Consider the following 27,068-nt stretch of genomic DNA (forward strand, 5'->3'; position numbering starts at 1 on the left):
GGCGGGGCTTCGGGGCGGCCGCCGCCGGTGGGCCGCAGATGAGGAGGAGGCGGCGGCCGCGGTGGCAGAAAAGGCGGCGGCGGCGGGGTAGGAAGCCTTGAAACGCAAGCGGGGATGGTAGGTGGTTTGGACCCGCCGGGCCGCCGTCGTTTCCAGAAAGGGTTTGACTGGAGGAACCTCTGGAGCAGCTGTGAGTTTGGAGGGGGGGGGGAGTTGAGGAAAAGGGGGGAGCATTGAGAGATGAAGGGGCGGGGGTTCGGTTCCTTCGAGAAAGGGGGTGGTGGTGGGAAGGGAGGAGTGCAAATCAGCGCCTTGTCTGGACTGGTCCCTCTGGAAGAAGAAGCTCTGAGGGGGAGCCTGTGGCGTGTCAAGCGCAAGGCTCAGAAAACTTACCTACTGTCCCTGCCTGTCCACCGCCAGCACCCCTCAATCCCGGGCCTGGGGACCTGGGGCCGTAGGAGGGACTGCAGCCTCTGAGCTGAAAGTCTTGGGTAAGAGCCCTGAGGTGGGAGCCCAAGGGGGAGGTGGTGGGTGAATCTCCAGCTCCCTCCCTGATTTTTCTCCCCACCCCCATCCTTCTCTGTAATCGTTAACAGCCCTGGAATTAAGGGGCTCAGACCTGAAGGCCGTTCTGTGCACCTTTCCTACAAACGATAACCATCAGTGCCTGAGGTAATGGGGCTGGAGGCTTTGCCTGTATCCTGTTTAGGAAGTGGGACGGGGTGACAAACGTATTGTTTTTTCCATCCCCACCTCTTATCTTCCCCCATACACACCCCTGTTCCTACTTTAATTCTCTGCGGTTGAGTGGCAGTCGTGGTCACCCTCTTCCCTTTGTGGCACTTAGTACCTTGGGTACCTCTTCTGGATTTTGTGTTGAGCCTCTATCCCGGCTCCTAACTGCAAGCTTTGTAGTACTTCAGTTATGGTCTGTGTCACGCTGGGGAGCACCTCCCAACGCTGCCTGGCTCCTGATTATAATGAACATTTTCTTTTATGAATACTGGAATTCCAGAGCTCTTGTAAGGAATCAGAAATGGCATCACAGCCCAGGAATCAAGGTCTCTCGCTCGAAATACTTTATGTGTAAGGAATTTTTGTGTTGTCAACTCTTTCCAAAAATGATTTGATGTTAGGCTAATTCTGGATTTCTGTGTTTCTCTCCACCCACACTTCATGATGCACTTCTGAGAACAGAAAATCCCATATTACTTTTTTTTGTTGTTGTTGTTTCTACAATTGGACAATAGCTCTTTTCTCTTCCTCGATTTGTGTGTCTGACAATCAGCTTGGCTGATTTTTAGCTTGTTTAGAGGATGCCTTGTGTCTAGGTGGCCTTTCAAGAGGCAGTGTGATAAGTTGTTATGCTTTTAGCAGAGAACATATTCATAATGGGCATGGGAATGTCTAAAGATAGAACGATTAATCGGAAAGAGCTCCCTCATATTGTTTAAAACAAACAAAAAAACCCACTGAGTAAGTAGTGCCTCTTCTAGCCATTTCAGAGTGAAGTGTTAATGATTCTTGCTTTGGTGTTGATTTAAAAAAAAAAAACAATCCTGCATTGATTATGGAGCTGTCTTTTAAGAAACTTTATGCTTTAAGAAATAGTGCTGGATTTTAGGGGTCTTTTGGCTAGAAAGTGGATACATTTTGCTTTTTAATGGTATTTCATTTTCAGTATCACTAGGATTATCATAGCAGATGTTCTGATGCTGGAAAGAGAGTGCCATCACATTTATCTGGGCTTGCAGGCCTTATACAACAGAATAGTTAATGCCTTGATTGTACAAGTAATGGTGTTTAGATGGCTTACAGAAATACAACAACAACAACAAAAAATTACTGCTAGCTAGTCTCACTTTAATTCATTTAGAACCTAATCTGCCACTGAATGAAAAGTTCAAAAATTCCTTCATCCCATAAAGTACTAGCCAGTTTTCAGACAGTGAGTGTACAAAGGTGAACACAAGCAAAAAGGTCTCCTCTCAAAGAGTTCATCAGAATGGGAGGTAAGGACGGAGATGATAAATAAGCAAATCTGATTTTGATTAAATGCTGATAAAAATGAATGATGGAATAGAAAGTGTGACTGGAAGGCAGTGAAGGGAGACCTTCCTGAGGTGACACAAAGTGAACTTTAAATGTAAATGAAAAGGAGCTAGCCATGCAAGGATGAAGGGAGGAGTCTTGGAGGTTTAGGGAATGGCTTGTGCAGAAACTCACTGGAATGAACTTGGCAAGTTCTAGGGACTGGGAAGAAGAAAGGGGGGGTAGGGTGTAAGTGAGTGTGTAAAAGGTTGGATGAAATAGGGTCAGAAAAGTGGAGTTGGGCTCCTATTAGGTACACAAAATATGAGTAAGGAGGAGGAAGAAATAGAAAACTCCTTTTTGGCTAATTCTATTGGCATTCCTGGAGCTTTACCATTGTTTTTGCAGGTTCTATTGGACTATCTGTCCTAGAGCTTTTATCATTGTTTTTGCAGGTTCTACTGGACTATTATAATTAGAAGCAAAAGCAGCTCACCCAGCTGACGGTAGTAGAGGAGAAGCAGCAATGGCCACTTGGGCTTTGTGTTTAGAAATCAGCAGGATGTTCAATTGAGGGCACACCTGTTCCCATAAAATATTTCTTTGTACATGCTGCTATTGAAAATTGCATAATAAGTACTCTGAATGTATGCTAGCATTTGCATCTTACGTCTCTGTGTGAACTTAAGGTTGAAGGATTGGTATGTCTTAATACGGTGTAATAATATGTTGATCTACAAGTAACCATCCAGATCTAAGTTTCTGTTTTTGTTTGTTTTTTATTTTTTGTTGTTGTGGGGAGGCAGCATTTGTGTTGCAATAGTTCTGCTCTTGCCTTGGCCTCCTGGTGAGTAATAATATTCCACTGAGAGGTAGGTCAGTACTAAACGTTCACTCCGTGGATCACATTAGATAAGAACTATTGTGGGCCCATTTGTACTGTGTCACCATCTTTGGGTTGGCATGTAACTCAGAGGTGTAACCGACTTTTGCCTGCAGTTAGGGGCATTCATCTCCAGTTTAACCTTATCTTAGACAGACCTGAGAGGCTTACCAACACCTTACTTTGGTTTGGCCTTCATGAACTGCATCACAGTGGGCTAAAATGGGGAAAAAATTATATATAAAAAAGTATATATAAGTATTTATTTATATAATTTATTAAATAAGTTATATATAAATGTGCATTATTAAATATATAATTTATATATTTATATGATTTATATTAAAATTACATATATATAATTTTTTTTCTTCTCAACTTTGACGAGTATTTGAGTGAATCAGTCTTTGGAGCTTTGCAGTTGAGAACATAAATGTTGCTTTGACTGTTTGTAGAAAATCCAGTCTTAAACTGGAACTCTAAAAGTAACTTTTATTCACCTGATTTAATTGTCATCTTGGAGGCCTTCATCTGCTAACCTAGACCTAGTCCTGAAAGCTTCTAGCCTCTGTACGATCTAATCTAGGTCTAGAATGTTTCAGCCTCTAAAACTTCCTGCTGAATAAGCTGTGGAGGAATTTTAATTCAGAACATGGCTACTCTGGCAAGAAATCACATCCAAAGATCTTCTAGGTCTGTGTGATCCAGCTGGAATACAAATATGCCTTTAATTCAGGAGACAGAGGCAAGCAGGTTTCAGGTAAAGAAGAGCTTAGGTCCAGGTGTGGTGGTACACACCTTTAAGCCCAAGCAATGAAGGTAAAGTCAGTTTGTAAAAGGAAATACCCCTGTTTGGAAGTGATTTCTAATTGAGTGGCAAAAAAAGGTGACAAATCAGAGAAGATTTAACAGAATAGGACATGCCCAACTCTCAGGAGAAGAGAGAGTAAAGGGAGGCTACAAAGGGGCAATGCTGCTGAGAAAAGGCAGAATTTTACCAGGACAGTACTAGAGAGGTGGGTTTCAGAGAAAGCATGCACATGAAGACAGAACAAGCCAGAGAATGAGAAGGAGCCAGAATATTAGAGCAGATTGCTGGGGATAGTTTGAGACCAAGCGGAATAATTCAGAGGCTAAGAGAAAAGCCAGACTGAATAAGTCAGCTGGGATAGGAGTTTGAGCCAGAACATCTGAGTTGAACCAGCCAGCCCAGACAGAGCTCAGAAAGAACAAGAAAGGGTGAAAACATTTTAGGCCTAGGTTAGATTGTGCAGAGGTTAGAAGCTTCTAGGACTAGGCCTTGGTTAGGAGGAGGCAGTAAGCCTCTGAGACAATTAAAGAAGGTGAATAAAAGCACTTTTACATAAGCTCACTCTTTCTAGGTCTTTCTAAACTCTGGCTGGTTCAACTCAGCGGTTCTGGTTCAAACTTCTCTCCTAGCTGACTGATTCAACCTGACTTCTCTCTTGGCCTCTGATTGAATTGCCTGGCCTCAAACTAACTATAACTCTAGCAATCTTTTCTAATCTTCTGGCTCCTTCTCATTCTCTGTCTTGTTCTGTCTTCAACCTCTCTTCATAAAACTCTCCCAGTAAAAACTGCCTTTGAATTCTGTGAACTGAACTGCCACAAACACAACTCCACTTCGTTGCCTCACACCTCACTTTCAACCGAATTGCCTGAAGAACCTGACTAGAAATCTGAGATCTGCATGCCTCTGTCTCCTGAGTGCTGGGACTAAAGGCGTGTACCGCCATACCTGGACTGAAGTTTTTCTTTACCTGAAACTTACTCTATACCAGGCTGGCCTCTCTAACTGTTTGCCTCTGTCTGCTGGAATTAAAGGCGTGTCTGTATTCCAGCCAGAGTAGTCATGTTGTAGGATTAAAATTCCTCTACATGGAACCTTTCGGTGTTTGGTAAAGATAAATCAGAGATGGAAGACTTGTTGTTTGGTCTAGTACTCTAATACTACCTGCAGGTGGCTCTTCAGAACTAATTTGGCTAGAGCTTTCTATGTTGTCCTGGGTTAAGGGAGGCATGCAGCTTGTTATTTTGATGCAAACAGCTGATTTTAGTTTACAAGTAAATGACTAATGTGAACTCTTAGGATGTGGCAAATGAGAGACTGATAACATACACATACATATATGTGGTTCAGGCCCAGAGTAAATAGCTTGGCCTTGACTTTGTATGCTACTGCTGGACAGACAGTGCTCTGTTTGGTGTTAAGTGGTTCACTATTTCTCTTCCTTTCAATGGTTTATTACAATTCAAGGACAAAAATGCTATCTAGGCTGACATTTCATTAACTAGTTCAGAGTCTAACTTTTGAAAGGGAATTGAGATGGGTCAGGGGAGAGGTGGGGCTTGAACATGAGGAGAAGCCCTTAACCCCTACACTGGCCACTAATTGTGTTTGGGAAATCTAAATCTAAATGAATTTGGAGTCTTGGAGCTGAGTTGACCTTTTGACCTAAGGGTCCAGTTTGTTTCTTCAGGTTTGGGAGATTTTGGACACATTCTAATGAAAGGTGAAAACCTTAAAAGCCAGCTGGTGCCACTTGCCTTTGTAATTATGGGTAGGTTGTTTTGCATTGCGTTACCTGCCTTAAAGTTAATCTAATTTTACCAGTGTCTTGATAAGTGTTCTGTAGTGAGGAGAGTTAATTGTACATTGGCTGCCAGTTGTTTTGAGGTGAAGAAGTAGTAACTCAGATTGAAACAATGGTAATTATGTGGAAACTCCTGTTTCCCTAACTCTTGATAACTTACAATTACTCTTGGTGTCTGTTCACAGTTTTTCATACCAGTGTACCAGGATCAGTTCTTCCTAATGTTGGAACAGTGTTCTTAGCTCTTTCCACAACAGACCAGGCTGATTGAGTTAGTGGCCTTTAGTTCAAATCTAGTTTCACTAGTTCTTGTATCTGTTTTTCTGGGCAATGGAAAGCTGTATTTCTTTGGGGGCCAAAAAGGAGATGTGACTTGAGAATAACACCAAAAAGTGATGCAAACTGATTTTTTTTTTTTTGAGTTATGGTATGCTAAAAGAGGGGAAAATGTTCACAAAATATATGCAAATGAAACCTTATTTAAACACCATTCATTGGAACATGTGGATGACTTCTGCCTACATGAGAGGTTTGGCCGTGTCCGAATGAGCTGTGAGTTGAATTGTTGGGTTTGGGGCTGAGAGGTAGCCCAGGAACCTAGGTTGTACAGCCACATAACCATCATTTGGTAAGCATCTCCACGTTCCCCCAGCCTGCTGTATTTTGCAGAAGAATTCAACCTCAGGACCTAGTAACTGAAAATAATGCTGTCACTGAGACCTTTAGATCTAGACCAGCTCTGATGATTGACAGATCTCTAATACCACTCTAATACCACTCTGAGGTCAGGGCTTCATTTTCAGGGACTATTTAGCATCTTGTAGCCATTGTTCCTCTTTCTAGCTGCAAGTCCAATAGATAGCGTGTTGGAGAAATCTGTCTCCTTTTTTAGTAGTCACAGCATTAACTGTATTGAAAGCAGTTAATTCTACTTAATTTAATCTGGGAAGAAGCAAGAAAAAGTCAGACCCCTGTTAAACTATAGATATCTGGTGTAGCCCTGGCTTGGCCTGAAACTAACATCGATCTGCCTGCCTCTGCCTCCGCCTCCTTAGTTCTGGAGTTAAAGAGCATGTACCACCTGGCCACAACCATGACCCTCACCCCCCTCCCCCTTTTTTTTTAAGCCAAGGTTTGAAGAACTCTCCTGAGGCAGTAGTATGTTTGTAACAGAAATAAGTGCATTTTGCTCTGCCCCCCCCCCCATACATCATTATACCGGTTCTTAGTTCTTTCTTTGAGAATCCTACATAGTGTGGTATATCTGAAGCAGTGATTTGGTAGTGTAGTGAGAGACCCTCGTGTAGCAGAGGTTGTGGATGTTTATAGGGAAAGCTGGAGTTTACTCCAGAGTGTTTCCCGAAGGGACCAGATTACATTCAAGTAGGAGTGGACACTTTAGCATCCTGAATTCTTTCATATTTCTGACACAGGGGCTTCATATGTACCCAGGTTGGCCTCAAACTCAAGATCTCTCTCTTCCTCCCGACTGATGTTGAGCTTATATGGGATCACCATGCCTTGCTTCTCAGGTCTTAGATAACCTAGTGGTCATGATGTAATAATAGCTGTGCAAAATGCTGAAAGTATATATAGTTGTTTTCCCAGTGGCCTGCTGTAGAGTCTGAACAGGAAAGTTCAAGTATGCCTTTTGACCGAGCAATTTTGTGTTAATAACCATTAACCATTTTGTGTTTATGTAACCATCTTTTTTTTTTTCTTCCAAAAAGCAAATTTGACTTCAATTAAACAATTGCTTTAGCCAGGCATAGGACCCACACACTTGTAATCCCTGTACTCAAGAGGCTGAGGCAGGATTGCTGCAAGTTTGAGTCCAGCTTGGACTACCAGTACCAGGGTAGGTAGAGCTATATAGTATGATTGTTTTGAACAAAATAAAACCATTTGCATCTGCCTTCATGTCTCACACTTATAGTTCTATACCCTCAGTACTCATCTCAGGCGGAGACAGGAGGATCAGGAGTTCAGGGTCATCCTTAGCAACATAGAGCTTTTGAGGTCACCCTGGACCATATGAAATCATATCAGAAAAAACAAGCCACTATCTCCTTCACACTTGCTTTGTATCCATTCGAACTATTTAAACAAGAGAAAATCAGGGTGCCACCTCAGAAAAGAGGTGATATTAGTAGCTGGGACTTGGAGGCAGGATCATAGATAACACATCACTTTTGGGCCCTTTAAGGAGACAATTTTTCCTAACTAAGGTGGTGGTGGTTTCAGGAGTGCTGAGTAATGTAGTTAGTGAATGCTCCCTCCATTTTAAGTATATTTTCATGGATATTGTGTCTTTGTAAATCAATTTTTATTTAAAATAATTAGACACTTATCTAGTCATCTATTCAAAATTGTTGCTGCAAAGCTCATGTTCATGGAAAAAATTCTACTTTGGGCTTCCTAACTTATGAAGAAGTCTCAAGGCTTTTCCAGAGCCATCCATCGAGTAGTCCAGTTGAGGTGGGTGGATTAGCAAGCCTTTCTTTATGTGGCCAGTTGTAAGTGGGGGTATCCTGGAAAGGGTATAGTAGGGAAGAGACTTGTCCTCAGTGTTCCAGCTGGGAAAGGCTAATAATGACTAACTGAGGTAGGTATGGACAAAAACTCATAAATTGCCCAGCTCCAGGGAATAGCATTCACTAGGTGGGAGGAGGGCTTAGGAGCCTGATTTCCTGACATCACTCACCGTAAGGGGCTAGGGACCCGAGCTCCACAAGAACATGTAATTCCGCTGCAGAGGAGTGTAGGGAGGTAGCGGATGCTGTGACTCTGCTCACCTTCACAATTGACTGGGCATCCATGGTGGGCTGCTTAAGGGTGCTGTAGTATTTTTTCTATTTTTTTCTTTTTGTCACTTAGACTTGATATACTTTAAAAAAGATTTTTGTTATTTAAGACTTGCGTTTCACAGATCAGAAGCCGATGAGATGTGGAATGTAGTGTGCTTTGACTCCTTAGTTTGGATAGGGTACATAATGAAGAAGCCACTAGGTGGTGGTTAAGGTTACCGCAACAGTTCTTCTGAACTCTTGAGATAATTCCTGACTGACTTTCTCTTGGAACCACTACAGATGTGAAATAACAGCCAAAGCAACTGAAGAAAATCATTCTAAACTTTGTATTTCTGCAACATCTGTGTTTTCTTTGGCAGGTCCCATTTCCCCTCCCCCCCCACCATGGTTTATTTTCGTTTTTGTATTTGTGTCTGTGTAATTGTATGTCACCTGTGTGTGTGTGTGTGTGTGTGTGTGTGTGTATGTGAGTGAGTGTGTGTGTGCATATGTATGTGCTTGTGCACACACCCATGGGGGTCAGAAGACAGTTATAAGTAGTGGGTAGCCCAGTGTGGGTGCTGGAACTGAACTCAGGTCCTCTGGAAGAGCTGTGCATGCTCTGAACTACTGAGCCATATCTCCAACTCTAATTTTTTGTCCTAAAGATTTTTATTCTATCAGGTACTTGTGGATTCCAAGGGACTTGTGATTTCCTAGTGTTAAATGGGTGTTTGAACAGTACTCTTGAGCTGGTGACAGGCATAGGTACTGTGATTACCTCAAGCAGTAAGGAATCTTGTGAACATTGGTGAAGTCGGTTTTACTGTGTGTGTCTATTTCTGAGATTACTAATTACATTGTTCCAACAGTTTTCTGGCAGCAGTTGAGTATCCAGGAACTCAGTTCTGATGCTGTCTGGAATGAGCACTGACCCCACATGTCAGTGACTCAGTCTTCTAAGATTGTGCCACCTAGGTGCTAGCTGTGGGCATTTTCAGCTTACTTTTTAACTTCTTGTAGACTACAAGTTCAGAAGTACCCACAGCCACTCCCTTGTCAGGGTTGATACTATGCTAGCATGATTCATAGAACTAAAGCAATTCATGATCTTTAGGATTTCAGTTTTGTTATAAAGTTTGTAACAGCCAGTGACAGCAGGATCAGCAAGTAGATACTGCCCTGTGCTGTCTCTTGTAGCAGCCTGAAGGCTGCTGGTCAGGTGAAACCAAGTGCTCCAGAAAAGAATTTCAGGAGAAGTTTGTGTCCAGTAGAGCCAGATTATTAACAAACACTTTAGTATAGACTTAATACTTGGTGTTGAGGGTGTTTAGGGAAAAGGTAGTACACACTAGTGTGGCCACGAACTTCTGGAGCATCTCCCAATAGCTGTCCATATGATTTTGGTGCTTTTGAACTACAGTGTTCAAAAAAATTAAAAGTTAAATAAAAATGTTTGGGAATACTTATTCCTAACCAAGCTTAGTAGTTAAGGGCACTTGTTGCTCTTCTGGAGGACCCAGGTTTGGTTCCTAGCACTTAGCACTATTTCTAACCCTATTTCCAGGTAATCTCATACCCTCTTTTGACGTCTTTGGGCACTAGGTGTACATGTGTTCATCCATGCATTCAGGCAAAACACTTACACGCTTAAAAGAAAAAAATTAAAACAACAATAACAAAACAGGTAAAACAAAACAAACAAAAAACCCCAAGAAACTCAGGGCTGGAGAGTAGTCTCAGTGGTTAAGAGTACATAATTGCTTTTGCAGAGAACCAGGGTTCAATTCCCAGCTTACAACTGTTTGTAACTTCCATTCTGGGGATCCCATGCCGCCTTTTGACCTCCACAGGTACACATGTGGTATACAATACACATAATAAAATAAATCTTTAAAAAGACCAGAGTCATGATATATTTTTACTTTAATGTGCTTTCTAATCTCGTTTATGATATATATATATATATATATATATATATATATATATATATATATATTGAGACAGGGTCTCTCTACATAGTCCTGGCTGTCCTGGAACTCACAATGTAGATCAGGCTGGCTTCAGACTCACACAGATCTTTCTGCCTCTGCCTCTGGAGTGCTGAGATTCCAGGCAAGTAGCCACCAAGTTCGACTACTTACTTATTTTTTATTATTAATCCAGGGGCTTGAGGGCTCTTTTCCCTTTCATATTCCTTCAACTTTTATTGTCTTTCTATTCTTCCTTCACTTGGGCTGGGAATAAGTTTGTATAGTGCTTACCTGATATATGTAAAGCCTTGGGTTGAGCCCATGTATCCTTCAGCCCTCCAAAAAAGGCAGATCTTTGCTCTATGCATGTGGTTCTCTTAGGAGACTGAGGCAGGAGGATGGCTTGAGCCCAGGTGTTCCAAGCTAGCCACGTTGATACAGAGGGCATGCGATGAGGTGGAAGTGCAGGACCTCTTGCTCTAGATGTTTGCTTCCATTACTGGACCTACCATATCCTTCCTGTGCCCCAACATGCTAATAAACTGATTAAACGATCAAAAGTAATAGTGAAAAGAAAAAAGATTTATTCAGTGTAGCCATAGTGGGGACAGGGACAAAGAGCTCCACCAAACACTCCCACATACAGACACACACAGAGGCCCCAGCCAGTTGGTCCTGATTTGAAGGTAAACTTTAGAAGGCCAGAGATATGCATAAGTAAACAGCCTGGCCAAGTTGTATTCCCTTCCTCACAATTTTTACACTCTAGTCAAATGAAGAGTTATAAATCTTCCCCAGGACGATTTTCTTTTCAGCCTGAAAGCTTTCCCTTTGGCTGGCTGGAGCTTCAGATACTATTCCTTTTAAGATTGCTAGGGGAATTCTAATTTCTTGGGGTCCCGGCAGGCCAGTCATACTACCCTCCCAGCCAGTCTCTATGCTCACCAACTTGGAAATTCTTGGACCACATTGATTTATTGTGCTTTGTTGTTGTTGTTGTTGGGGGGGGGAGGGAGGGTGTGTGTGTGTTTGTGTGTGTGTGTTTCCTGGCTAGCATGGTCAGAAATACCATTCTGGGCTTTGATTTAAAGTTAATGGAGATTTCATTATATATGTCAGGAAATTTCAAGGGTTTCAAAAACTGGACAAAGAACTCATTTATTATTATTATTATTATTATTATTATTATTATTACTATTATTGTCATTATCATTATTATGATGCCACTTTAATTCTCCAGTTACCTGTTTTTCTTGTTGTTTCTGAAACAAAATCTCAAACTGTATCTCAGGCTATATTGGGATTTTCTATGTAGTCCAGGCTGGCCAGCCTCAAGTACAGAACAATCTTCCTGCCTCATCCTCCCCAGTGCTGAGATTACAGATATGACCTACCGTACCTGGCCTTGTTTTTTCAGTTTTGTAGGCTATAAATAATTCTAAAGTAAGGCTAGCTATCCTTTATTTTGATGATAATTAACAGTGTACATTGTTATTTAATGGTGTCTTTTGATATTAAAATGCCAGAAACTGAATAGTTTGGGTTGTAAGAAGCAGACTCAGTATAGTATGTAAAACAGTCTTAGAATACAGTATTCCTGAACTTCATAGGTGCATTAATGATAGCTTTCCCTACTGTCAGAAACATGGTAACTTGCTGGTACAGCCTTCATCTTACTTTCATTCCTTCCATCCATCCACCCATGCATCCACCCACCCATTTGCCTGTCTGTCTGTCTGTCTATCTATCTATCTATCTATCTATCTATCTATCTATCTGAGACAAGGTCTCACAATATAGTCCTTGCTGGCCTAGAACATGCTGTATAGACCAGACTGGCCTTGAACTAACAGATCCACTTGTCTGCTTCCCAAATTCTGAGATTAAAGCATGCTTTCATGTTACTGTTTAATAAAGCTTTAAACAAAATGTCTGGGCACACACAATCTAGATATGTGTAGTTACAAGCACATACCTAGAGCCAGCACTCTGGATGTTTGAACTTTACTTGCCACCTGATGTTGGATGAGCCACATTTCTCTAAACCTCAGGTCTGTCGTGTGTAGAGTGAAATTCATTAAAGTAATTAGTTGTAAGGATTGTTAGTGCACTTGAGGGACATATAGTATGTGTCATATAAAAACATTGTTATTAATAGTTAATATTATTATTATTAACTACATGGCATATAGCTAAGCTTACCCAGATTGCAATTCCCAAGAAAGGGCTATATCATTTATTATCATTTACCTCTTTCTATAGAGTATATAAAACATTGCTAGGTGCACAGTTACCACTTAAAAATAAAACTTGTCTTCAGGGTATCTGGGGAATAAATGCACAAGTGACTGTAACGGAAACTTTCAGCTTGTTTCCAAAGCTGGCCTGAAAGTTAGATAAGGAAAAATCTTCCTTCTGAAATCATAGAGAGCAGTGGCTCTCAACATCTAATGCTTCGGCCCTTGACTACAGTTCCTCATGTTGTGGTGATCCCCAATTATAAAATTGTTTCATTCCTGCTTCTTAACTGTAATTTTGCTACTGTCAGGAATTGTAATGTAAATATCTGATATGCAAGACGTCTGATAGGTGACTCTTGTGAAAGGGTTCTTTGACCCCCAATGGGTTCACGACCCATTTGTAGGTCGAGAACTGCTGTTACAGAGCGTGAGTCTAGTAGTTGGGACAAAGGGCTAAGATTCTGTGTCTAAAGCTGGGAAGCTGCTCCAGGAGACATTTTTACCTTTGGCCATATGCCTTGAAGTTCATTGAGTTGGACAAGCCTTCTTGAGACTTTGGACGGAAACAGATTTATGTCAGCCAACCTAGCTTATCTGAGAAGATCAGCCGCTAAGTACCATGTTGTGCCTGTTGTTTGTAGGGGAAAGTGCAATGCCCAGACTTGCTTCAGGCTCAGCAGTGCACTGAGGCCAGGCCTCTAAGGCTCCTGGACAGTCTATTTTAGGGACCACTGGTGTACATGGTGTCCTTTGCTAGTCTGTACTCGGCTCCTAGTTGCTGTGTCTCTGTAGCTCACATCCTCTCTGTGCTTGCTGTCTTTAACTGGATGCAAACGATTTAGGATTAATTCACTGTTTTTCAAGCCAGGCGGGGGTAACGCATGCCTTTAATCCCAGCACTTAGCGGGCAGAAGCAGGTGGATCTCTGTGAGTTCAAGGCCAGCCTGGTCTACAAATCCGAGTTCAAAATAGCCAAGGCTACACACAGAGAAACCCTGTCTGGAAAAACAAAAACAAACAAAACAACAATAACAACAAAACTTAACTGTTTTTCAAAAGTGTAGCTTTGGCTTTATTGTTTTTAGTTAAAAATATTTTTTACATGTATTTATTTTGCATGTTTAGGTGAGTACGTTTGTCAAGGTCAGAGAACAATTTGAATTTACAGGGATTGAACTCTGGTCATCAGGATTGTGGCAAGAAGCCTCTTCATGGCAAGCATTGCTGAGTCCTCTCCAGAGTCCCAGTTATATTCACAGTTGTTGTTGAAATGAGTATACTAGTGTACTTTCTTTATTACTGATGGTTCTGGGGAGTAAGTGGTGAATGCTTTCACTTATCAGTTCTTCCTTTTTAATATATAGTGAGATAATGTTAACTAGCATATAACCCTTTTGACTACATAGATAATGGTGCTAAGAATGATCTAAAATGGGTCTTTTTTTTTTTTTAAGACAGAGAGGTGCTATGCCACAACCCCAATAAAACTACCAAATGAAGCTCAAATTTCTGTGGAACAATAGAAGGCACATTTCAGCTGGCTTGGAACTCACTGTGTGGATAAGCCAGCCTGGCTTGTAATTCACAGAGATCCACTAGCCTCTGTCCCTCAAGTGCACCACTATGCCCAACAGGTCATTTTTTTTTTTAATCTTAAGAAAAATGCTGGGTGGTCAGATGGTGGGATAGGAGTGGCTGGCAGGTAACTTTGGAGACTGGAGTGAGTAGTGCAGAGGCATGCCGTACTTCATGACATCTTGGTGGCTGTGGCACCACAGAGCAGGTCCACTCTGGGCAGATTTAAACACTGGTGTAGCTCAAGAAAGACTAACGGGTCTGACAGAGATGCCCATAGGTAGATTGTGTGCAATTTGAAATAAAGACATTGCTCAAATCCCAAGGATATATTATGTAGAATTTTAAATATCGCAGATTTTAATAAGTGGTTATTTTTATTTTTAAATAGTGAAAAAGCGAACGCTGTCATTTCTTCGCTTTTAACAGGTCTCCTACTGTCTGGATTCATAGTCATTCACTCTTGCATGCTCCCTGAGGTGTGAGTTAGGACCCGAGGGAGGGAGAAAAGACCTGACTGTGGATCTGGCATCCAGAGTCAAGGCTCTGCCTCATCATAGAGGGGACCTGTACGTTCCCTGTTGGTGGTGACTGCTGTAAAAGGGGTCCTGCAGCTTGTGCCCCAAAATAAAAATCTACCTTACTCATTCTCATAATTCCACGTAGATCTTGAGCAGCAGGTAAATGGTGATAGAAATGATGGCCTGTTGTGGGAGGTGCTATCCCCCAACCTCAGTTAAACCTTCAAATAAAACTCAAATACCTGTGGAACAATAGAAGCTGAGAAAGCTGCATTCCGATGTAGTCTGTGTTTCTTGGTTGTTGTTTTTTTTTCTTTTTAAGCCTTTAAGTACCTATAGTCCCTTAACTTTTTCCTCATGCTTTACCACTATATCTTTTATTATCTGCCTTTGGTGGTTGGTCTGTATTTTGCAAATGATCTTTTTTTAAAATCACATTATTTATGTATTTATTTTGTGTTTGTGTGCACACGCGCGTGCGGGTGTGTGTGTGCGTGCGTGCGTGCGTGCGCGTGTGTGTTTTGTGGTGTGCTGAGTATGTTCAAGTCAGGACAATATGTGGAGCTGGTTGTCTCCTTCCACTAGTTGAGTTCTGGCAAACTGAGGCTTGGCAGCAAAGTGCTCCCATTAGAAGTTTGCTTTCAGTTGCTGTGATAAAACACCGAAACCAACTTGGGGAGGAAGGGGTTTATTTACTCTTACACTATATAGTCTGACATCTAGGGAAGCCAAGGCAGGAACCTCTGGAGAAATGGTGTTTACTGGCTTGCTAAGTTACCTTTTTTATCCAGACCAGGCCAAATTGCCCAGGAGTGGCATCACCCCCTGGTAGCTGGGCCCTCCCACATCAGTTATGAATCAAGAAAATGCCACAGGGCAGTTTGAATAGAGGCAGTTCCTCAACTGAGAGTCGTCCTTCCAGGTATGTCAAACTGACAAGCAAGATTAGCTATCATGTGTACTTAAGCCAAGCTGTCACACAAGAACCCTGCCAGAGAGCTGTGTCCCCAACCCTCTGCCTAATTTCATGAGGAACTCGGATGTTTCCCAGCTGTGAGATCTAGTGCTCTGTGCCTGAATTTTTCATGTAATTTGATTTTGTCATTCATACTGTCTTATTTCCTGAGAGGTTATGACTTGTGTTAGGGCTGGCTAAGAAAGGGAAAAGGCCTTTGCACTAGGCTATAGTTTTTTGGAGGATTAGAAAGAAATCTCAATGTCTGCTAAAATCTACTCTAAGCAAGTGTCCTTTTCAGCAGATTTTAATTTACTTGGATTCCAATTCAGGCGATGTGGTTTTCTTTTTGGATGTGAAAATCACAAGACCACCTTTTTGAGGGTAGAGGTTGCATGCCTGAAACAGTCTATATTCCCTGCTGGGGAAGTTAGTATTTATAGGTGACAACTGGTGAGTCTGGATAAATCTGAAATGGGATGGAAGGGAGTTGTAGCTGTTGCCATTGCTCTGCAGCAAGCCTTTGCAAGGCTAGAGACAGTTGTTCATTTTCTTCCGTTCTTGGAAAATTGCCATTGGATTAAATATGTCTCGGTTTCCAGCATCATTTACTATAGTCTTCTCAGTTCATCGAGAATCTTTTCATTCTAAGATAAAGCCTGGGGCTGCTGAAATGGCTCACATGGGTAAAGGCACTTTCCAACTTGTGGTAGGAGAGAAGCAACTCCAGAAGTTATCATCTGACCATCACAAGGTGCACACACACAAATAAACGAATTTACAAAAAAGTATTTTCTCCTTCCTTCCTTCCTTCCTTCCTTCCTTCCTTCCTTCCTTCCTCCTTCCTGTCTTTTTCAACAGGGTTTCTCTGTGTACCCTTGGCTGTCCTGGACTTACTTTGTAGACCAGGCTGGTCCCAAACTCACTGGTCCCTCCCAGCACTCAGGCGTGCACTACCATACCTGGCAAAAATAAGTATTTTCAAGATTTTGGAAACTTGAACTTGTGGCAGTTTCAAATCAGACACATTAATTGGAGATGTAACTGAGTTGCCTAATTTATCAGCGCTCTCAGTCATTGCCTTACCCAGGAGAAAGAGCTAATAGAGTTACGCAACAGGTGAGAGCCTTTCCAGTTGTTTTTTTCACCATTTGTAAGGAAATGGTTTTTCCTCCCTCTAGTTAACTCATCCTAAGCTGCTTCCTTCTGATTTGCATATTTACTATTTGCTAACAATACTTGGCTTCACCACGTTTAGAAGGTCCTCAGCACTTAGTACTTGCCAAAATATGCACAAATAGAAGAGCTTTTGATTGCCACGGCAGCGTCACAGAACAAGGCTCTAGCAGTGCTTAAGGTTTCCAAACAGATACAAGATAATTTCTCCTTAAGAAGAAACAGATTTTGTAGTTTTCCAGTTAGAAATATATGAGCAAGGGACTGACTTTCCCAGATGGAATGTGTATTGTTCATAGGGGACTTCTGAAACTCAGAACCAGTCTTAAAAGCTGGAAAATCTTGGCCTCCAAAATGTCCTGCTTTCACCATTGTATTCAAGGGAATTATGTGTAGTCTGCTCTTTTCTGGTGGACAGGCCTCATAGTGGTTGAATAGTTGGCATTTCAGGAAGAGAAGTGCTTACCTGTCACCAGGTATTTCTAACAGATTCAAGTACAGTGGATCTTGTTCTTCAGAGAATGTGTAGCACAGTAGAAGCACCAGACACAGTGACAGTTAGACAGTTTGTGAGATCAGTGCTCAGAGCAGGTGCCAGCAGGTCAGCAGCATGGAGTCCTGCGGGGAGAAACCACCAGAGAATCAGGGAGGGGGAGGCATTCCCAGCAATGCTAGCAGTAAGGCAGAGCTGTACAGACAAGATGGCATCTTGGGAATTACTTTAGAACATTAATTTGCTTGAAACATGCGACATAGAAAGGGGAGAATGATGACGGAAGCTGAGATCAGGTCTAGAAGAGTCTTGTGTGCCTTGGTTAAGTTTCGATGTGAGTCTGTAGGTGAAAAGGATCTCTAAATTGGGAGGGGAAGTACCAGGAGTTGTACTCAGTGGTTTGCACTGAGTGAGGACTATACACACAATTGAGCCACATCCCAAGTCCTAGTAAGTGATTTTAAGTAGGTGCATTGAAAGTCTACACTGTGTTTATGTGTGATCACGCCTGTGCAGCAGGAGATTGGAAGTAGGTAAAGCCCTTGTGAAGACAACTGCACTCAAGATGGCAGAAGCCTGTCCCGAGTCACTGCAGCATTCCTGAGGAAGTTTGGCGTAATCTGACAACGTTTATTGCTTGCGTGTCCCACAGGGGTCAGCCGGTGAAGAAGGCTGTGCTCTGTACAGTCTTACAGAGACCAGGAGGCGAAGAGTCACTGTCTCCTACTACACTATCTGCTGCCTTGGTTGTTTCCTTGTTTCACCCAGCAGGTGATGGCAGTCAGGACTGAAGAATCACCTGCCTGAATCAATCTCCTTGCATCATTCCTGCCTGTAGGCTACTGGCCAGAAGTAGACACATTCTCTACCTAAGTGAAAGGAAGCTTGCAAACCAGGGGAACAAATGGAATGTAGTATTAATGTCCCTGTTCTTGTCGTACAATAGGGGTTTATATAAGGTAGTTGTTTGTCTTTCCATTTTTTTTTTTAAATTTTTTTAATTTTATTTTAAGAAAGTCTCTTTATAGGCTGGAACTTGAAATCCTGCCCGAGTCTCCAAAATGCTAAGGTATGCCACCATACCTGGTAAATTGCTTTACTTCTGAGCTTATTTCCTCACCATAAGATAGAGATAGCAGAAACATCCCCCTTCGTGGATAGCTGTGAAGATTAAATGGTATAACTGGAAAATGCTTACCATGTCTAACACACTAATTATACCATAGGGAAAAAGCCTGGTCTTGAGATTTTCCAAACAGAGGGTCACTTCTCCTTGGAGGATAATAACCAACAATTGAAAGCAAACTAGAAAGGAAATAGCATCAATCAGAGCACATCACGGAAGCAAGAATCTGGCAGTGTTGTATCATGAAAGCATCTTTGTATTGCACATGTGTTTTTATGTGTATAGTAGATCAGGATGTAGAGTCTATTTATTTATGTGTGTGAGTGCTTGCCTGCATGGTGCTCTTTTGCCTGACGAGGTCAGAAGAGGGTGAGTATCCTCTGGAACTGGAGTTATGGATAGTTGTGAGCCCACCATGTGGGTGCTGGGGATCAGACTTTGGTCCTCTAAAAGGACAGCCAGTAATCTTAACCCCTGAGCCATCTCTTCAATCCCAGAATTCATTTCTCACTTCAGTTTGCAGTTAGAGTTTGAAAGCTATAGTCCCTTTCAAGCTCTCCTCTGAGGAGGAGGCTGGGAGACTTTGTTACCCCAAACAAAACATCACTCTTGTTTAGAAGAGTCTTTAAAAAAAAAAAAAAGACAGGGAACTCTGCTACACTGTAACTTTCTATGTATACCAAGTTGGTTACCCTGCCTTTGCTAGGGTTAAAGGCTGGTGCCACCATACCCATTTTGTTACTTTTATTTTTGAGAACAGAACTGGTGCCTCAGTCTTTCCATCTCTGAAGTGTTGACAGTAATAGCCCTAGTACTAGTGTTGGTGTTATGTCATTGTTTAGTTCTGTGTAAAATGTTTACAAACAGTGCTTGGTCAATAGTAAACCTTAGGGGAGTATCTGTGGACAGTTTGGGAGAGTGCCTAGACTAACATGCATGAAGGCAGGTTGTGCAACACACCAAATATGTATGTAGTCGGTACTTATTTTTGTTGTTTCTGTAGTAGCTATCTTTTAAATGTTTAAGTTAGTATGTGAAGTAATGGCTTTCATTGTGACATTTTCACATATGTATGTATGTGTGTGTGTATGTCATTTACACTTTGTTCTTAGATATCTCCTTGTTAACTGTCCTTTCTCCCTCACCTCTTGTTGGTACTCTACCTCCTTCCAAAGCAGTCCTTTTTTGTGCTTTTATGTCATACATTTCATATGAAGGCATCCTCTTGGTCTCTCAGGGTTTCTGTTGGATTCTTCAGGAACCTTTCCTTAGGTGTGAGCTGGCCCTAACATTTACTACACATACTTACTTTCTTGGGCTTATAGTAGAAGATGCCTTTGCTAAGGCAGCAGCATCCTTTCTCTTCTGTGTACTGGTTATGATAGTGTTTATTTTTGAGACAGTGTCTCTACTTAGTTCTGGAACTTGCCATGTGGACTAGGCTGGCCTTGAGCTCACAGAGATCTTCTTGCCTCTGCCTCCTAAGTGCTGGGCTGGTTCATTTTAACTGTGGTGAGCCATGAGTTTGTGTTTCATGGAAGTAAATCATACATAGTGCATTCATGCTGGCACATGTAATAAACATAATAATGCATCTGATATAGTAAGATGGCATATTACAGCCTTAAAAATTCAGTCAGAAAAACTTACTCAGGGTTGCAGGGAATAATAAAGTTATTTTCTTTTTGGTTCTTTTTAGTTTTGGTTTGGATAAAAAAAAGCCACTTTTTATTTTTTATTTTTTTAAGGTTGTATGGTTGATTTTTCTTGCTGAATAGTTAATGACAGCAAGCTGACACACAGTGAGACCAATTGCTGTGCCTTTGCTCAGCTGTGGTGGACAATGAGCCCTTCCATTTGATAAGCCCATGGGCAGTACTGAATCAACTTGGATGAATGGGATTTAATCCTGGCTGCCTTACAAAGTGGATTTGTTATGTAATTTATGGTATCCACAAACCCTTTGGGAGGTCTTTATCATCATGATGGTGTCATTCTGGGCCTTCTGTTCTTATCCAGTTCTGCCAGAGTGATTCACGTACCTAAGGGCTAGAAATTTGCTGTAAAAAGTAGGCATTTGGCTTTTGCTTCAAACCTAAGGTGTGTTGATGAAGAATGGCTGTTACAGCCCAGAAATATTGAAGTTGGTGACTGAAGTCTAGAAGATTAGTTTAGGAGCATCCCACCTCCCCATTACACTGACTTAATTTCTGAAAAATGGATCATATTTAGGGTTTCAAACATTTCTTCTTTGACTAGCCTGAAAAAGGTTTATTAATGTTTTTTGTCTTGTAAGTTACTGACGAGATTCATTTGTGTCAGTCCTGCCACTGCCTAGACAAATGTGGGGAGTGGCAGTTTGGTTTTCCATCACCCCACGGTGTAGACTTCTTAGTTCTGTCACTGGAAGTGCACTGTTAAAGAAGCCTTACTGTTTGCCGAATCAGTGAGGAGCCCCGCGGTAGTGTGACCCTGTCCCCAGCTACCAGCACTTAAACTTGTAATACTTGGAATTTTCAGAGTATTGTGTTAAAACAAACTTCTAATTCTGGCTATTTTTCTTTTCAACTTGAGGCCTAAAATTGGAAGCTCTATTTTTATACAACATCTCCTAGAAAAGTCACCAGTGTTGCTATTCTCTTGCTACCCCAAATATCCTAACTGGGCCTGGGGGTGGGGAGAGCAAGAGCCGGCTGTTTCACATGGCTAAGCAGAATGTGTGGGTCTGCCTGCCAGCCAGTGGAGGTGGTGGAATCTGCTCTTTGCTTCTTGGCAAGTGTGTCTGGATTTGGAAGCTTTGTTCAGGACTTTAGCTCTTGGCCTTTTCTTGCTGCCATTTGCAGTGTAGCTCATTGTTTTTAGGGGGTCTGAAGAGGCAGAGCTGTATTGTCCTCATCTCTTTGACAGGATGCATGCTTTAAGTAAGATAGGTCAAAAGGTACTCTGTCTTCAGTGATTTTTTTTTTCTTTTGAGACAGGCTCTCTCTCTCTCTCTCTATCTGGCTGCCCTGGAACTCACTATGTAGACCAGGACTGGCCTTGAATTCACAGAGATCTGCCTGCCTCTGCCTCCTGAATAGTGGAGTTAAAGGTGTGTGCCACCATGCCCAGCATTAGTGAGTTTTTGTGAATTAGGCAAGTGTCTCAAGAACTGTAAAACTGGTGCTAGTCTTTCATGTTTTAAGTAGTTGAATCCCTATTGAAATGAGCATATACAGTATTCAAAACAGGGCCCAAACTCCATTAAATAAGATGCTTTCCCATATCGACTGGGAAAGCCCCTGAAGCCTGCCACCAGACCTTCCAAGAGTGTTGTGTGACTGTGGCTGCAGTTAATCTTTGGGCTTGCACTTTTGGTAAGAAAAAAGACAGGAATGATTTCTGTGAACAATGCGACACCCTTCCCTCCTCCAGGGGAATGAGGTATGGATCAGAAGAGACAGGTGGACCCCATGTTTTTACCTTCAAATTCTAAATTTCACTGTAAGAGGTGAAAATTAGCTTAGGGAGTGAAGAGAGATGGAGCTATCTACTAGTTGAGAAGCCCTGTGCATCCTGTTATTTGAGAAACTGATGAAATGGGGACTAACTGGAACAATAAGAAACCCCCTTTTTTTCTGTGGAGGTGGAATTTGCTCTTTGCTTCTTGACAAGTATGTGGATTTGGTGATAGAGGGGAAAGGGTCTCAAAGAAATCTGACCTTAACCAGTTCTTAAGAAGTGGAATTGAGTTCTGTATCCATAGGATTCAGTTCCTGTATGGTTGACATCATTTCATCAGTTGGTATAAGTTAACTTTAACTTGTTGCGCATAGTTGTGCTAGGGCAAGTGCCAAGCATTCCTGGTTCATCACGAGTTCGTACAGTAAAAGTGGCAGACTGGTGCCTTGTGCCTCGTGAGCACTCACTGTCTGTCTTAGTTACTGTTCTATTGCTGTGAGCAGACACCATGATCCACGCAACTTGTAAAAGAAAGGGTTTAATTGGATGCATGCTTACAGTTTCAGAGGGAGCACAATGGCAGGCAGGCAGGCAGGCATGGTGCTGGAGCAGTAGCTGAGAGCAGTTCATATATGATCTGTAAATTACAGGCAGGGAGAGAGAGAGAGACGAGGGAGGAGAGAGAGGGAGAATGAGAACGAGAACAAGAGAGAAAGAGGAGAGTGCTGAGACTAAGTGGGCCTGGGGTGGGGTTTTGAAACCTCAGAGCTCAACCCCAGTGACACACCTCCTCCAACAAGGCCACGCCTCCTAATCCTTCTCACCAACTGGGACTAAGCATTCAAACATGTAAGGAGCCATTCTCACTCATGCCATCACACTGATAGTAGTTCATTAGCAGGTGCATAGCGAACACTTGCTGTGTACCTAAACCCAGGTACACATGATATAATTGTAGTGTTTGGGAGATCAGACAAGTCAACAAATGAGGCTTTCAGAGAATGAAGCCAGCCTGTTGTTGCTTTAATTCTAGCACTTGGGAGGCAGAGGCAGGCAGAGCTCTTGAGTTTCAGGTCAGCCAGAGCTACAGCATGAGACCTGTCTCAAAAAGCAAAATCAAACAATAATAACAAAGCAAAACAAATGAATATAAACCATCAAAATGAAGAAAGCAAAAACAAACAAAAATGTTTTCCCATGTTAGAGTACAATGACACATAATTGATTCCATAACAGTATTTGAACTGAGACACATGTAGTACAAAATGACCCTTTGGTTTTCCTCAGACTTCAGGTGAGAACACTGAGGTGCAGTGTTCAATGGAGAGCTGTGGCCTAGATGTGTAAGCCCAGCTATTTTTTTCATACAAAGCATGTCCTCTTCTTCCTAGAAGGCACAAGTAGGGCTTTAGAAGAAACTGAAGGAGCTGAAACAAGACTGAAGGGGTTGAAGTGCATGCAAAACTGATGACAGCTCAGAAAGTTGCATGCAACTTATACCCTAGATGCAAAAATGTGTGCTTTTGTATACAGTTTATTCGGGGCCTGGTTGCCCTCAGGTTGTCAAACATATCAATTGGCCGAAAGAAAAAGCTTTTGGTTCTTCTGCTCTGCTTTGGAGGTTTTTGTTTGTTTGTTTTTTCCCAAGCTGGAGTTTTCCTAAAATAGGACCTGTCAGGGCAACTAAAATAGACAGCATTGCACTGACCCTTAAGTGGTGGCGATTGGGCAGGACAGGGAATAGTCAAGAACTGAGTAGCCTCCTCTGTTTTTGATGTTGTTTGAGATGGGGTCTCACTATGTAGTCCTGGCTAGCCCTGAACTCACACAGATCCACCTGTCTCTGTCTCCTGAGTTCTGGGATTAAAAGCATGTACCGCCACTCCCAGCAAGAGATACCTTACTTTGCAAAGCCTACAGTACCATGTAGCTTGTTGCTTTCCATCATATGTTGGACTCTAGTTTGCTTTAAGTATCTGTCTGTCTCTATACATGTGCCATATAAACATTTGTGAAAACAAATAGCTTAAGAAAATAAATGTATATATGCACACATAAAAGTATATATATATATATAAAACCCTTATAGAATATATAATAAAGATAGACAAACATGATCATTTTTAGTTTCTGTCATAGAAACCTGAATTCTTCCTAAATTGGCTCTTAGCACTTAAAGGGAAATTGTTTGGGTGATAATAATTGAAACCAAGAATTCTGATCATGTCTAGTTTTTCACTTCATAGGATGTGGTTTAGATCAAATACCTTTGAGGTGGAAGAAGACTCATGTACAAAAAGCTTCCAGGACAGTTTGCTTTATATCCCATTACAGGATGCTTGGATGTTAGGAGGGAGTCATTCTTGGGGACATGAAGATGAGAGAAAATGTTTCCACAAGAGAAGGCAGGAATAGTACTCTTAACTGTGTATTTAGAGGATGGCTAAGATAGTTCTTTCAGCATGTTAGTCATGCTATCTTATATAAATAGTATCCTAATGGCTCACCTTGTTGTAATGGAATTTGACAGCTTTCATGGGCCAGGGATCATTGCTCCTGTTGTTCAGCTGAGGGTACCCATGATGTATTGAGTTGGAACTGTGGCCCTATAAGCTGGTCCGGAGCATAAATCACAAAGTCTAAGCATTGGATCTTCCTTTCTGTTCTGCCTAAGTAGGAAATCAGAGAAGCGGTAACTGTGTTTGTAAGAACTCTTACAGGTGACAAGCTGATATCTGGTGAATGTAAAAGGGAATTTACTAACTGGCGTATTCATGGAAGTTAGGCTTTGATCTCCATTTTTGAAGCCATTGGGTTCAGGGTGTAAATGATGTATTCACAATGTTTTTAATTTCTGAGGATTACTTTCCACCTAAGAATCTCATTCTTGAGTTCTGTCTGTATTAGATTTGAAACTCACCCGGTAAAGAGGCTCACCTCCTTCAACAGGCATTTTACATTCTCTGGTGGCTCTGGTATGGTGACCATTTTCAGTGCTGAAATTTTCTCTGATTGGCTTGAGTGCCTATGTACCCTTGATTATAGTCATTGAAACCAGGAACATATAAGGCAGTGTTGGGCCTTGGGTTGGGCCTAAGCCACATGTTTCATTGATTCCCATGCATACAGTCTTATACCAGGAATTGGAACTATTTGTGAGTCTTGGGCAATTATCTGATAAAGAGGCTAGATGGCGTGGAAGTATACATGGTTCTGTTATGTTCTATAATGTCCTTTCTCTCAGTCTGTAGCTCAAAGGTCCGTATGACAGTTCTCTGTGCTAAATGCAACCCATTTATTAGTCCAAGAGCCAGACTTTCAGCCCAGTGCTAAGAGAGTGAGGACTCTTTAGATGTTCAGATGGTAGCATCTCTCCCTTTTGGAGGTAAAAGGAATAAGGCTTACCTAATACTTAAAAACAAAAAATTGAGGAAATTTAGATGAAATTAAAAGATGATCATTTGCACCTCTTGTTTCTTGTCCCAATATTTAACAACTCTATTAAGTGGTAGGGCTCACTGTAAAACTGACACTTCTTTACTTGCTGCTTGAATATTTTTTTTTTCAATGCAGTTTATTCAGGAACCTTGAACAATCCTCGGACCCTGGGGAAAGCCAGCCCACAGCTTAAATAGCCTCTGGGTAGCCAACCCAGGCGTGCCACGTGGGCAATGCAGATAGGTCCACATACATGGAAGCAAGCCAGATCCTCAGCCTTAGCCAAATGTGGAATTGTTCGTGACAGAGAGCACTCACCATCGGGAAGGTGGAAGGCGGAAACCAGCTCCATCTTTAAGGCATAGCATTCCGCAGCTCTCTACAGTTCCCCCTTTTTGTTTTAGACGCATCAGGCAAGAGTAGAGGTCTGATCTCTGATATTAGAAATAAATTGGGACCTTGTACCGATGTTCATTTAGGTGTCATCCACCCAAAGCTGCTTGAATATTTTTAAAAATATATCTTCCCATGCTCTTGGTAGAGGTGTTTTTTTTTAAGGAAATGGAATTAGTTGACAAATACTATAGCATGTTGAAAGTATGTATCCATTGCTAGAATATATTTTTATATAAAATTTTTTTGCATAATCTTTGATTCATTAATTTTTCTTCTTGGGATTTGTTTTCAGGAAATAATTGTTAATGTTCTGGTTTTTAACTTTATTTTGTATTTATTACCCCAGTATGTCTATAATAGTGAATTACAGGATGCAGGTTAGCATCTGAGAGTAAGAAATTAAAACAAATCATGGTGCCTATTCGTTGAGATACTAAGCTGTTTAGAATGTTTTAACACGGAGATTCTCAGTCTCTTTGCTCCCTCTTGAGTACAATACCAGAATCAAATACAGATCAAATAGTAGGATATAAATAGCCTTATGAGTTCTTTGTAAACTGTCTGAAGCATTAAGGGCAATAACCATATTTAAATTTTTATTGAGGGTTATGTTGGTAGCTCAGTCACTAATGTGCTTGCCATGCAAGCCTGGAGCCCTGAGATCAATAACCCCAGAACCATGTGGGGGAAAAAAAAATCCGGTGTAGAGCCATTGAGATGGCTCAGCAGGTAGGGGTACTTGCCACGAAGCCTGATGACCTGAGTATAGAATTGACTCTCACTTTCTCTCTCTCTCTGTCTCCCTTTCTCCCTCCCTCTCTCTCTCTCTCTCATACACACACACACCCATACACTGAACAGATAAAGATTTTTTTTAAAGGACAACAAACAGATGAGGGACAGTGGCTTGTGCTGAGGTGGAAAGGACAGGCAGATCCAGGGGCCTCACTGGACAGCTCAGCTCAAGACAGTGAGAGACCTTGTCTGTAAAACAAATGTGCCGGAGAGATGTCTTAGTGGTTAAGAGTCTATACCCCTCTTGAAGAGGACCCAAGTTATATTCTCAGTACCCTTGTCAGGCACTTTTCATTCCAGCTCTGTGAGATCTGTTACCCTCCCTGTGGAAACCTGCATTCACATGCACATGCATTCACAGACACATATGCATACACCTAATTAAAAAAATGAAATAGAATAAGATCTCAAAACAAAACCAGCCAAACGAAAACAAGGTAGACAGTGCCTGAGGAATTATATTTGAGGTTGCCCTTTGGCCACTACCTTTATGTGGACATGTATATACATATTCCCCATATGTTTACCAGCACACAGAATTTTTTTGAGAGGAAAAGATATTGGTGAAAAGTGGTGAATGGAAATGACTGCAAAATAGGATGTACAGTATGGCTTATTTGT

The 27,068-nt window shown here is 41.7% G+C and overlaps 1 protein-coding gene across 4 annotated transcripts in view; it reads left to right on the forward strand.

The window, feature by feature from the left end:
* Dcun1d3 (defective in cullin neddylation 1 domain containing 3) overlaps positions 1–27,068 on the forward strand; it is a 43,618-nt gene that overhangs the window by 418 nt on the left and 16,132 nt on the right. The window contains exon 1 of one of the 4 annotated variants that reach the window (XM_021635657.2): positions 1–190. The exons of 1 other annotated variant lie outside the window; for it this stretch is intronic. The gene's annotated coding sequence lies outside the window, so the exon portion shown is untranslated. Of the gene's footprint in view, positions 191–269; positions 492–27,068 lie in introns of those variants that run through there. 2 more of the 4 variants (XM_060366935.1, XM_021635658.2) reach the window with 2 other exon arrangements.

Source organism: Meriones unguiculatus, chromosome 14 (genome assembly GCF_030254825.1).
Source record: "Meriones unguiculatus strain TT.TT164.6M chromosome 14, Bangor_MerUng_6.1, whole genome shotgun sequence".
In the NCBI taxonomy this organism is placed as follows: domain Eukaryota; kingdom Metazoa; phylum Chordata; class Mammalia; order Rodentia; family Muridae; genus Meriones; species Meriones unguiculatus.